The sequence below is a fragment of the Helianthus annuus genome, chromosome 10 (assembly GCF_002127325.2).
Source record: "Helianthus annuus cultivar XRQ/B chromosome 10, HanXRQr2.0-SUNRISE, whole genome shotgun sequence".
NCBI classification, from domain to species: domain Eukaryota; kingdom Viridiplantae; phylum Streptophyta; class Magnoliopsida; order Asterales; family Asteraceae; genus Helianthus; species Helianthus annuus.
The window spans coordinates 93,283,913-93,296,233 of record NC_035442.2 but is presented as its reverse complement, the minus strand read 5'-3'; the positions used below and the strand labels follow the sequence as shown (position 1 = coordinate 93,296,233).

The window sequence follows — 12,321 nt, the reverse complement described above, 5'->3', positions numbered from 1 at the left end:
AAATAAAAAAGGAATAAATAACATCGAATGAAAAAAAAAAAACAGACGTAAAATATTGTTGAACCACGCACAATCATTGCATCATGCTAATGCGAAAATTAGACCGTAACGTAAAAACGTAGAAAAGAATAACTAAGTCGATCTAGGACCTGCACGTTGTGATGAACTTCTCAAACGGAGAAAAATAAACGCGTTGCGATTAGCCTATCAAACGGGAAAAATAGACATAAAACATTGAACCCCACACGCACATTGCGTCATGTTGACTCGCAAATTTTGAACGAAACATAAAACGAAAAACTTGAAAAAGATAAAAGTTTGAGAGACTAAAGTTGAACATAAAAAAGTTTTGTGTTAAATTGCAAAAGATTAAAAAGCTTTGGGTTAAAGGTAAAAAATCAAAAGAGTTAAAATGTAAAAGATAAAAGACTTTTGGATTGAAAGTAAAAAAACATTTTTTTTAAAAAGCACCCTATGCAAAATGTACAACCATATGAAACAACATGTTGCTTATTTATAATATGATAATATTGCGTTTTAACACTTGTACATGGATCGATCTCTATTCATACAGAGAATTTTAGAAAAATAGTAAAATAATGTTTCATTATTGATGGCGCTCAACAGTAGGAACATTTTGCTAATGCAATCATCGTTGATGGGTTAGGTTGCTACTAATACTAGCAACGACTCAATTCGATTGTTGTTGATAGAGTTCCTACTCATGGCCAACAATATTTATTGTTGAGGGCAGTTGGGGCCAAAGGCACAATTTCTACTGATTTAGGTAGTGTTGGTACGTATGAATGAGAGGTGGAATGGAATAGATGATTACGAGGGAATGAAGTAAAGGGTGTTTGGTTGGTCAATGGAATGGAATCACCCATTCCAAAATGCATTCCATTCCCTCAAAATCATTCCTTCCACCCCCCATGTTTTTTTTTCCATTCCATCCACTCTTGCACCATTCATCAACAACACCACAACCCACCACCTTTGCCACAACCCACCACCTTTGCCACAACCCACCACCACCACCACCCACCACCGACGCCATCGCCGCCACCCGCCACCACCTCACCCCGACAACCACCGCCGCCGCCGCCACCCACTCGCCACCGTTGTCACCCACAGCTGCGACCAACCGCTAACGACACTCGCCGCCGCCGCCCAACACCATCGTCGATGCCACCACCAACCGTCGCCGCCGCCACCAACCACCACCTCTGCTGCCACCCACCACCAACGACCACCTTGCCACCACCACCACTCGTCGTCGCCGCCGCACCGCCACTCGCCGCCACCACGACAACCCATCGCCGCCGCCGACACCCACCACCGCCACCTATAACCACCCACAATCACTACCACCGACCACCACCACCACCACCACTCACCGCTGATTTTATTACTCTGTTTTTCTTGCCTACCAAACAATACACAATAATAACTCATTCCATTCACACATGGTAATCAAACAAGACATGGAATGGTAATGATTCATTGCATTCCCTCGTCCATTTCATTACCTCGTCCATTCCATTCCTTCGTCCATTCCATTACCTCATACCAAACAGACCCTTAGTTTCTGCTAAGCTGCTTGGTTATTCCTCGTGGGTTTCAGTAGAAAATCTTTTAATAGAATCGGTTAAATTAAATACAAGACATCTCATAGAATCTAACTCTTGTGTTTAATATAATTGAATGATCAATTTAGTTTCTCTTATTAATTTAGTATGAAACTAAGGTGCTATAAGTTTTGTAAATAAGAATAAATGTACTTTTCTATTTTAAGATTGAATCCGGAAAACACATACAATAAAATGAATCACTTATGCAGTTTATTTTTACCTACATGTATAAAATAACAAAAATCCTTAAGTAAAATTGTTTCAAAAAAATAATACATGTAATAATTCATACATGTAAAAAAAGAAATTAAACAATTTCCACTAAACACATGTAAATAATACTTAATCACCTCATTAATATAACAATACCTAGATACAAAAGAAACCTTAACAATTCAGATGGTCAAGACTCTAGCCTCTGGGATGCTCTCAAGGGCAGGCCTCCAATATCTCCGGCAATCTCTCTTCATTTGTCTGCTTCTTAGAATCCGTGATCTCTTCATGTCCTTCAACCGCTGTTCTAGCGACTTTGATGTTGGTTGTTTCGACATCAGTCCAAGATTAACATGATTCTGTTTGTTCTCACCAATATTATTCGTAACTTGTTCAAGAACTTGCTGCAGCTCTTCCCTCTTCACTAAGATCTTCATTCTCACCGCTCCGTTCTCCACCGAGTGTGTAACTAGTCCTCTTTGAACCACGATCTTGTTAAACATGTCGAAATTTTTCGTAGCCATATGGGATAAGCACCTTACGATATGTGATGGAAATATTGATTTTGTTTTCTTCAGAATTTGGTGAACACTAAAATATGAGTATATGCTAATGGGTTGCATGGTTTATATGGGTGTGGGATGTACCTAACATATATTATTATAGTATTGAAAATGAATATATAATTAAATTACAGCACATACGAAGTGTTTGATCAATTGAGAAGAAGAATGTCAACCACATTAACTGTCTAACTATTAAAAAGAATTGGAAAAGAATTATTAAACTGTTCTTTGTTTAAATTTCGTATAGTAAGGAAGTTCTTTTATTTTTGGTTTAGAAGTAAGCAAAGAAAAGATATAAAATTACAACAATGAAACTAATCATTGTACGAATTATTTTTGTCGTATTGCGCTGTACAAATAATTGTGGAAATGATATTTAAATATAATTAAATATAAAAAGTTGTAAATTGATCCTGTGGAAATGATATTTAAATATAATTAAATATAAAAAGTTGTAAATTGATCCTTATTTTTTAAAGAGATCGCATCTTTAGTTCTTAAACAGACGGGTCACGGGCGTTTGTTTAAGATAAAACTTATGCAAATACGTACATGTATTTACTAGAAAACAGAAAAACATTGTCTAAACATACAATTGAAATAAGTTGAAAATGTGAGAGTTGTACGCTTTAAATTCGGTACTAGACCCAATTAGTGTGATATAACCCGATATTCTATACAATCGGAAGCTATAAGCTTTTAAAAAATATTACGCACCGCCAGTTTAGAGTAATAGAACTTGATCGCTTCATGTTATATTAACTATTTAATACACCGGTTGCATCATAAGACCACCCAATAATTGGTTGTCTTTTTGTTCAAAGTAGGCTCAACCCTCTCCATGTACTTTTTGCCCAAGATTATTTTTAATGGGGAACATAACCAAAATCTTCAGAGAAATTCGCAACAGAACCCACACGCGTTGCGACTGAGTACATTATAATATGCGAAACTTCTATAACCCTAATATAATAAATACTATAAGTTTATGATAAGTTATTATGTCGGAATATAATCTATGAGACGTAAAGTATTTTCTTCAAAATAATAATAATAATAATAATAATAATAATAATAATAATAATAATAATAATAATAATAATAATAATAATAATAATAATAATAATAATAAGAGGCCGGTTATTGTACAATAGCCATAATCGTACCCTATGTACGCTATACCCACAACCGTCCGATCATCCTCATTTAAACCCCGTGCTTAACTAATTTACGTCATTAAATTAATCAAATTAAAATATATATATATATCAAACCACCAAAGTTAAAATCGTCAATTGCGAAGTCATAATCCCTGATAATAAGCAAACATATTCACAAATCATACCGTAAAACCAATTTCGAAAACATTACAATCTTCTTCCCCAACTTCCGTTCCACTTTTCCGGTGCGATTAAATGAGGATTAATGAATTTTGAGCAACGAAGCAAGATCAACAACGATAGACCACAATCAAAGAAGATGAATCCAGGTATTTGCTTAAACATGCGATTTTATAATGTGTTTTGATATGGGTTTTGTATGACATATGCGATTTTGTATGATTAGCATTGTTTGGTAAGGGTTTCGTCTGATACATGCAATTTTATAAGATTAGGGAGTTTTGTTAATGGTTAACTATGATACTTGTGTTTTGGTATGATTAGGGGGTTTTAAGTAGGTTAGGTATTCGTTGGAATCCTTATAGTATGCGAAATAGACAAGAATTAGTTGTGTTTAGTAAGTGATTTGTATGAATCTGATTATACAATGCATGTAATTGTGTTGTGAAAAACAGGATTTAAACTATATGCGAAAATAGATGTAAGAATTATTTATGGGTTATTCTAATATGCGAATTCTGTTAATAGGTTATTGTAACATGCGAAATACATGTGATTAAGAGTTATTTAAGGTTATTGTAATATGCGAATTATGTTAATAGATGGTTTTATAATATGCAAAATAGATTGTTTTATAACATGCGAAATAGATGTGATTCTTATAACATGAGAAGTCTTAATTATGTAACATGCGATTTTGTAGAAATTGAGGATGATGATGACTTTGAAATGCCTATATAAACATTGAACAACATGAACAAAAACAAAAAAAGGTTGTAGAAGAAAGTTCTGATGATTATGACTTTGTTGAGCCACTACAAAAAAAAAAAAAAAAAAAAAAGAAGAAGAAAGAGGGTGAGAAACTGAAGCAGGACAAGAAATTTAAAATACAGAAAAATAAACCTTCAAAAGAAAGTGGAAAAGGGAAAAAAGCAAGTCAGTCTGAACCACCTAGAACATAACCTAGGGCTGTCTTTGAATACCACAACGAGGCAATACTATTGAGATGTCAACCTACATCATATATGAAAATTGTGAAAAAATTTTCAAAAGAACAAGTTGATGAGGTGAAAAATATGGGCTTTGAGGCTATTCTAGATATGAATATCAACCATATTTCGACACGTTTGGGATTTTGGCTAGTGAGAAACTTTGACGACGAGTTCGATAAGCTAAACATAGGTAAACATCAAATCAAAATTACATCGGACACGGTTTATGAGGTATTTGGAATACCAAAAGGGGCTAAGCCAGTTGTCATAATTGTCGATAAAAGAAAAGTTAAAAAAGTTGAGAAGACTGAAAAGAGTAAAGAACCCAAAAGTGGAGAGAGTATTATGGATAAATTCATTGGTCAATGGGGAAACAACGCAAGAATTACCCATATCTTAATTGCAACAGTAATGGAAAATCAAAGAGAGGGTGGAAGCCTGTTTAGAATCAACTTCCTAGTGTATTGGATGACATTTTTTTTGTAGAGATTACAAAAGCTACAACTGCAAATGATAGATGTTTGCTTAGGGTAGAGGCTGTTCAGGATATACCGCTAGATTTGTGCTCGTATCTACTGGACACGTTACGTCGTACAAGAGCGGACTGGAAAAACACAAAAATATAGTATATGGGACCTGTTGCCTTTCTTACGGCATGCTTTACTACATTTGTCAACATATATACAAGAAGATAAAAAAAATACGTATTCTAAGTAAAAAATTACCTCCTTTTTATATTTAAACAGCTTCTATAGACACATGAGTACAGCAAGAGGCATCAGCTATTTTAGAAAGTCGTGGAGATACCGGTTATTCGTTATATCACATCTATGGAGATTGATAAAGTCGAAGAACATATTTCGGATAACGGACATCTGTGGGCTAATGAAAATGAAAATGAAAATGAACAGGGTCGTTCAACGGAGGAGTATACAATACGACCCGTTGACAACACAAAAAGTTATAGAAGAAGAACTACATCTGCAGTAGAAAACGTAGAAACCGAGGCGGACCCTAACGAGCACACTGATGATATGATGGATTTCAGTTTTGACATTCCGGAAACGTCTCAGTTGAACCTTGTGATGGGAGTTGGGACACAAACACAGAAAATGCTGGACTATTGTAGCACTCCTGTTCCACTTTCACCCACTGTAGTCTACGGTTCAGACCAGCAACAAAATCGGGAGGCTTTGAACATCAATAAAAAGGTAAGCCCATCAAATATTAATTTCATTTTATCCATTTATTTTTACATTTAGATTGATGGTATTTTATCTTAAAAATATTATAGAATCAGTTGAAAAGGATGAGGATCAATGTCAAAAAATACATTGCAATGGTTCAAATTGTTCAAGAGATGAACAACTTAATTTCAGATGCAAAAACCAAGTGTTTTTGGGATCCGGAGATTATGGAAGCCTGTAAGCAGTGGGATGACACACTTCGGAATAATCCAGTTTATGTGCCGCCTGATTCGGTTCAAGTGCCTGAAACTGCACCTTCTGATGTTCATCAAGAAGATAAAACAAATGAAAAATGTATAGAGAATGAAGAAGCTCAACAAGTCATATCCAATGTTGTGGACACTGTCAGACAAATGGAATCAGAAGGTAAACATGCGATTTCAAATTAACACATGCGATTTATATAAACATTGTATTTCATATACACATACAATTTCTTAAATACACATGTGATTTCATGCATACAATTGATTTTGGATTTCGCATGCCCTGTCATGTATAACTTGCGATTTTGATTCTGAGTTATTAAAATTCAATAATTTGTGTATAGGGATATGATGTGTGTAAAATGCAACATATAAATTACATCAAATGAGACATAAAGCTAACCCTTTTTAAGTGCTAATGTTGGAAAAAGAGTGTTTTTGTCTTCCTTTTGTATTTTCAGGATTAAATGAGCTCAAATTCACAAAAGAAGCAAAAAGACAGCTAAATCTAACATAAATACAAGAAAAGGAACATAAGTGGATTGCCCGACCCCTCAACAGCATCCTCCCAAGCAAAATAGAGAAAGCAGAAGACTGAACACGACCCGTGCTCAGCCAGCACGGGGCCGTGCCCAAGAAGCAGCAGAAAAGACAAACCTAGAGAAGCTTTTATTTCCCACCACGGGGCCGTGCCCAGTGAACACGGGGGCGCGGCGAAAGTACAGCAAGCGCATTAATTGTAATTGCGAATTACAATTAATGAAGAGAGAGAGTGTCAGACAGGCACGGGGCCGTGTCCAGCGGACACGGGGCCGTGCCCAGCCTTCTGTTCAGCCTATAAATAGGAGTGCTTGGTTTCATTGCAACTCATCCCTTGGCACACCACCTCTCTCACACTTCATCCACCACCCACCACCATCACAACACCATCATCCACCACCATCATCCATTGTCCATCATAGAGTGTGTGAGTCGTCTCGGGATCCAAGATTGATCGTAAGAGTTCTTGACAATCAAGGCCATGTTTGCCTAAGTCTCTTACATCACTTGGTGAAGACAAGTGTTTAGTATAATACTTTTTATTTTTAATCTTTTGCACTTTTTATTTGGTTTTGTATTAATAACTTTAATAACTAGTTGCTTATGTTGAAGGTGATCTTTCCTTATCGTTTGTCCGTGGTGTCTTGGCATTATTTTACTGTCTATATAAAATAAAAGATTTTCACCATTCATATCTCCACGGTCTATATGGAGGTATGTTGGCTACCTGGTCGGGGGTTAAGGGAACGGTTTGGTAAGGGTCTTGCCCTTGTTCAGCGTTTAGAGGTCCTGCAAGGGACCTGGGTCAAATTTAGTAGGATCTCCTTCAATACCCATAGGTATTGGATGGCGGGGATCCAAACTCTTTGACCCCCTCATAAGTTAACTACTATTAATACTATAACCCGACTATTTAGGACTGTATCCCTGCTGACTCAGACTACTTAGTCGAGGGTAACGTCACCTCCAAAAGAGGGACCTACCATAATTTGCATTAATAACTTAATTCATTATCTTTCAATAATCCGACCCTTTAGGATTGTATCCTTGCTGACTCAAACTACTGGGTTGAAGGGTAACGTCGCCTTCAAAAGAGGGGCCTACTACAATAACTAAGATAATCTCTTAAACAAGTGCAAAAGTGCGAAAATAATCAAAGGTTATACTAATACACGAGTCGGATCCAAATGATTCATCTTATCTATCTGTTTTTATTTTTTTTATTTTATTTTTCAGCATTTAGTTAGTTTTCATTTTCTTAGTTTAAAAATCTTTTCTAACTTTTTGATTTGATTAGACGTTGAGGATAAACCGGTACTAAAAGCTCTTGTGTCCTTGGACGACCTCGGTATCTTACCAACACTATACTACGTCCACGATGGGTGCACTTGCCCATATGTGTGTTTAGTGTTAGTGAATATCGTGTTTTATAAATTTAAAACTTGGCTAAAAGTGTAAAAAGGGCTTAAATATACATCTAAAATATATTACACTACACACGCATCAAGTTTTTGGCGCCGTTGCCGGGGACACAAGGATTTTAAGAAAGTTAGGAATCAACGGCCTAATCATATTTTTATTTTGCTTTTTATTTTTTTTAGGATTTTCTTAGATTTTTAGCTTCTGAAGAGCTTAGCACGGGCCGTGCCTGGTCGGACACGGGCCGTGCCCAGCGTTATTACTGGCAGTTTTTAGTTTTCCAAGTTACAGAAGGCTGACCACGGGGCCGTGTCGGTGCAACACGGGGCCGTGTCCAACTCTCCAGTAACTGGGATCTGGAAAACAATCACTGTAACTCCGACCACGGGCCGTGTTCACTGAGCACGGGGCCATGGTGAACCTTCTGACCAGCATTGTTTTTTGTTTTTATTGCAGGACTTGGAACCAGACGCCACCCCTACGTAGTGTATGAGCTCCAGTTCTAATAAGGACATAAAAGAACCTCTAGAAGAACCCGAACGCTTTCTCAGAAAAAGACTAAAAGCCAAAAACCAAGAGAAAGTTTCGGGAAATCCACCCCCAATGGCGGATCAACGTACTCTCATGGATTATCTACGACCCACCGTAGGTAACCTCGGCGACGCTATTAATGCACCGAATGTTGAAGCCAATAACTTCGAACTTCGGCCGCATTTGATACAAATGCTCCAAAACTCCGCAACGTTCCATGGGCTTGCGGACGAGGATCCCCATGTACATATTACTAACTTCTTAGAAATATGTGATACCTTTCGGATCAATGGAGCATCAAATGAAGCCATCCGCCTTCGAATGTTTCCTTTCTCACTAAAAGACCGAGAAAAAGCTTCGCTTAACGCCCTCCCAGCTGGATCGGTAAACACCTGGGATGAACTAGCCCAAAAATTTCTATATAAGTATTTCCCTCCCGCTAAAACGGCTAAATTAATGACTGAAATTAATACATATTCACAAGAGGACGGGGAATCCTTATATGAAACTTGGGAAAGGTTCAAGGAGCTATTGCGAAAGTGTCCACATCACGGCCTTGCGATATGGCAACAAGTATCCACTTTCTATAATGGGTTGTTGCCACACACAAGGCAGACACTTGACTCTAGCTCCGGGGGACTTTTAGGTAATCGCCGCCCACATGAAATATATAACCAAATTGAGGAAATTGCTCAAACCAATTTCCAGTGGCACACTCCCCGAGGCAATAAATCTATTGCCCCGGGCGCCCATAAGGTTGATGAAAACACTTCCTTACAAGCCCAAATCGAGGCCCTTTCTTCAAAAATAAAAAAAATTGGAAATGACAAAAACGGTCTCGGTTATGGCTTGTGAAGGACGTGGTGGGCCACATGAAAATTGGAGTTGTATGAAAGAAACGGACGATCAACAAGAGTCGGTAAGCTACATTGACAATAGACCTAGGCCGTCGGGTCCTCCAACGGGCACTTACAACCAAGGATGGCGGAATCATCCTAACCTTGGTTGGAGAGAACCCGACAATAGTAGTAACCAACAAAACCAACGAACAAACTTTCAACAACCAAGAAATGAGTCACAAAATTTCACTCAACAACAAGGTGGACGAGAAAGGCTTGAAGATACTGTATCTCGCCTCATCTCCGACACTGAAAAGAAAAACTCGGAAAGGTTTCTACAATTAGAATCAAATTTTAGAAATCAACAAGCTAGTATTCAAAACATAGAAAAACAATTAAGTCAACTAGCCCAAAATTTTTCTGAGAGACCACCAGGCGCATTACCAAGCAATACTGAAACAAACCCAAAAGCGCAAGTTCATCTCATCACGTTACGAAACCGTACCGTGGGGCCTGCGGAAGCGCCACCACCAACCGAGGAGACTACACCACCACCTCTGCAAGAAAGGACTCCCCTCCATCATCAGAGCCTATCAAAGCTCCTCGAGTTCCATACCCCGGTAGGTTAATTCGTCAAAAGACCAATGAGCAATTCGCAAAATTCGAAAGTCTACTAAAACAATTGCATGTCAACATTCCTTTTATTGATGTCCTAACCCAAATGCCTAAATATTCTGAGTTCATGAGGGACTTCCTCACTCATCAAAAGAAAATTGAAACGTTGCAATTAGTTAACTTAGGCGAAGAATGCTATGCCCTCGTACTCAACAAACTCCCCCAAAAGAAAATCGATCCCGGAAGCTTCACAATTACTTGCTCGATCGGGGACTCCCCCGTTCGTAATGCACTAGCCGACCTTGGGGCTAGCATTAACCTCATGCCCTCATCAATGTTCAAAAGACTCGGCCTAGGAACAACGAGTCCTACAAAAATGAGCATACAACTTGCTGATCGATCCGTCAAATTCCCACAAGGTGTCATCGAAAATGTCCTAGTAAAGGTAAACAAATTTGTCTACCCGGCCGACTTTGTTATACTTGATATGGAAGAAGACACCGAAGTCCCCCTCATACTAGGGAGACCATTTCTAGCCACCGCACAAGCCGTGGTAGACATGAATGACGGAACGCTCACCTTAAGGTACGGAGATGATGAAGTAAAGTTCGGGGTTGGGAGGAGAATAGAGGACGATGACCCGGTCAACTACATGAAGGTTATTGATTCGAGTTTGGATGCCGCTCTCTGACGGTGCAACATAGGATGCAAAACATCCCACTCAGAAAATATATAACCTCACTTTGGGTCTAGCCAAGGACTCTTATAAACGTGGCGCACCACGGAGGCACTCCGCGGAACTATCCTTAACTTAGTTTAATCTTTTAGTTTTAATTTGCAGAAATAAAACACACTCATGGTGGTAAAGGATGATAAGGGAAATGAGAAACATGGCCCCATGCACAAGAACAAGGCCACACGTCGACAATTTCTCCGTTACAGTAGGTTCAACACGGGCCGTGCCCAGCCAACACGGCCCCGTGCTGAACCCCCTGCAGAAAAATGCCCAGTTCAGGTAACTGGACACGAGCCGTGTTCACCAGACACGCCCCCGTGTCCAGGCTTCTGTTTCTTTTTCTTAATTATCGTTACTGGCAACTGACCACGGGGCCGTGTCCGGTCCCCACGGGGCCATGTCCAGGCTGCCAGTAACATTAATTTTTGCTTTAAAACACCATGTTACACATTCACTCAACCTAAAAATTTATTTTTGGGACACATTGAGGACAATGTGTAATTTAAGTGTGGGGGGGATGCTAAAACCTTGAAATTTTGCAAGTCCTAATAACAAGCCTTACACAAAACTCTATTGGAACCGCTAATCACCCAAAAAAAAAATTTTTTTTTATTTGTCTAAAGTTTAAGTTGGGAATTCTAAGATTAATAAGGTTATATTTTTGCAAGTTTACAACCGATAGCGTCGTGATAAAAAGAACTAACATAAGAAAATTATGAAACGACATGACAAGCTTAGTTAAAATTCGATTATATATACTTGATCACATAGAAAAACCCATTCCCACAAAAAGTGAGTTTTGAGCCTTTATTGAGCATACAAATGCACATCTTTAGATTAAATGCTCATTTTTCGTTTCTTGTGTGAATAGCCGCTTGGTTCTTACGACTCTAGAACTTGCCACGACGATTCATTCCCGGTCCTTACCAACTTAAACCCAAGTAAGTAAATGATGGAGGCATTAGGACTAACCCTTTTTCTTTCAAAACCATTATTTTCATTTTTCTTTTCAGCTACCTAAAACTCCCCCTAGTTAACCCCTTTGAGCCTAAACCTTTCATTTCTTTACCTTAAAACCCTTTTACCCACCAAAACCCTTTTTATTTTTACCCTTTATTTTAGTAACAAGCTCGGTTTTTCGTGTGACTAAAAAAAATGATAAAGTTAGAAATAAACAAACAAAGCTCTTAAAACAAAAAGCTTGTTTGAAGAAATACTTCATTAAGAATAAAAAGTCACTAAAACAAAATGTTTTACGAAAACCGACGCTTTTTACGCTTTTCGCCCTTTTCTACTAACCACTAACCCAACTACCCACCTTTAGCCCAAGCCTTTACCCAAAAAAGTCCTCTTGATATTTACAAAGGTAACAAGTTAAAAAGGAGGATGATTGATTGCTTGGCAAGCCTATGGTAAGGATAAGTTCCACGCCGCTCTCGAGTGATT

General features: G+C 38.2%; 1 non-coding gene across 1 annotated transcript; it reads right to left on the bottom strand.

Annotated features, from left to right (window-relative positions):
• Nucleotides 1-9,135: 9,135 nt before the first annotated feature.
• Nucleotides 9,136-9,242, bottom strand: LOC118483521. Its single transcript, XR_004870811.1, has one exon. It is a non-coding gene; the product is annotated as a small nucleolar RNA R71 (small nucleolar RNA).
• Nucleotides 9,243-12,321: the final 3,079 nt, after the last annotated feature.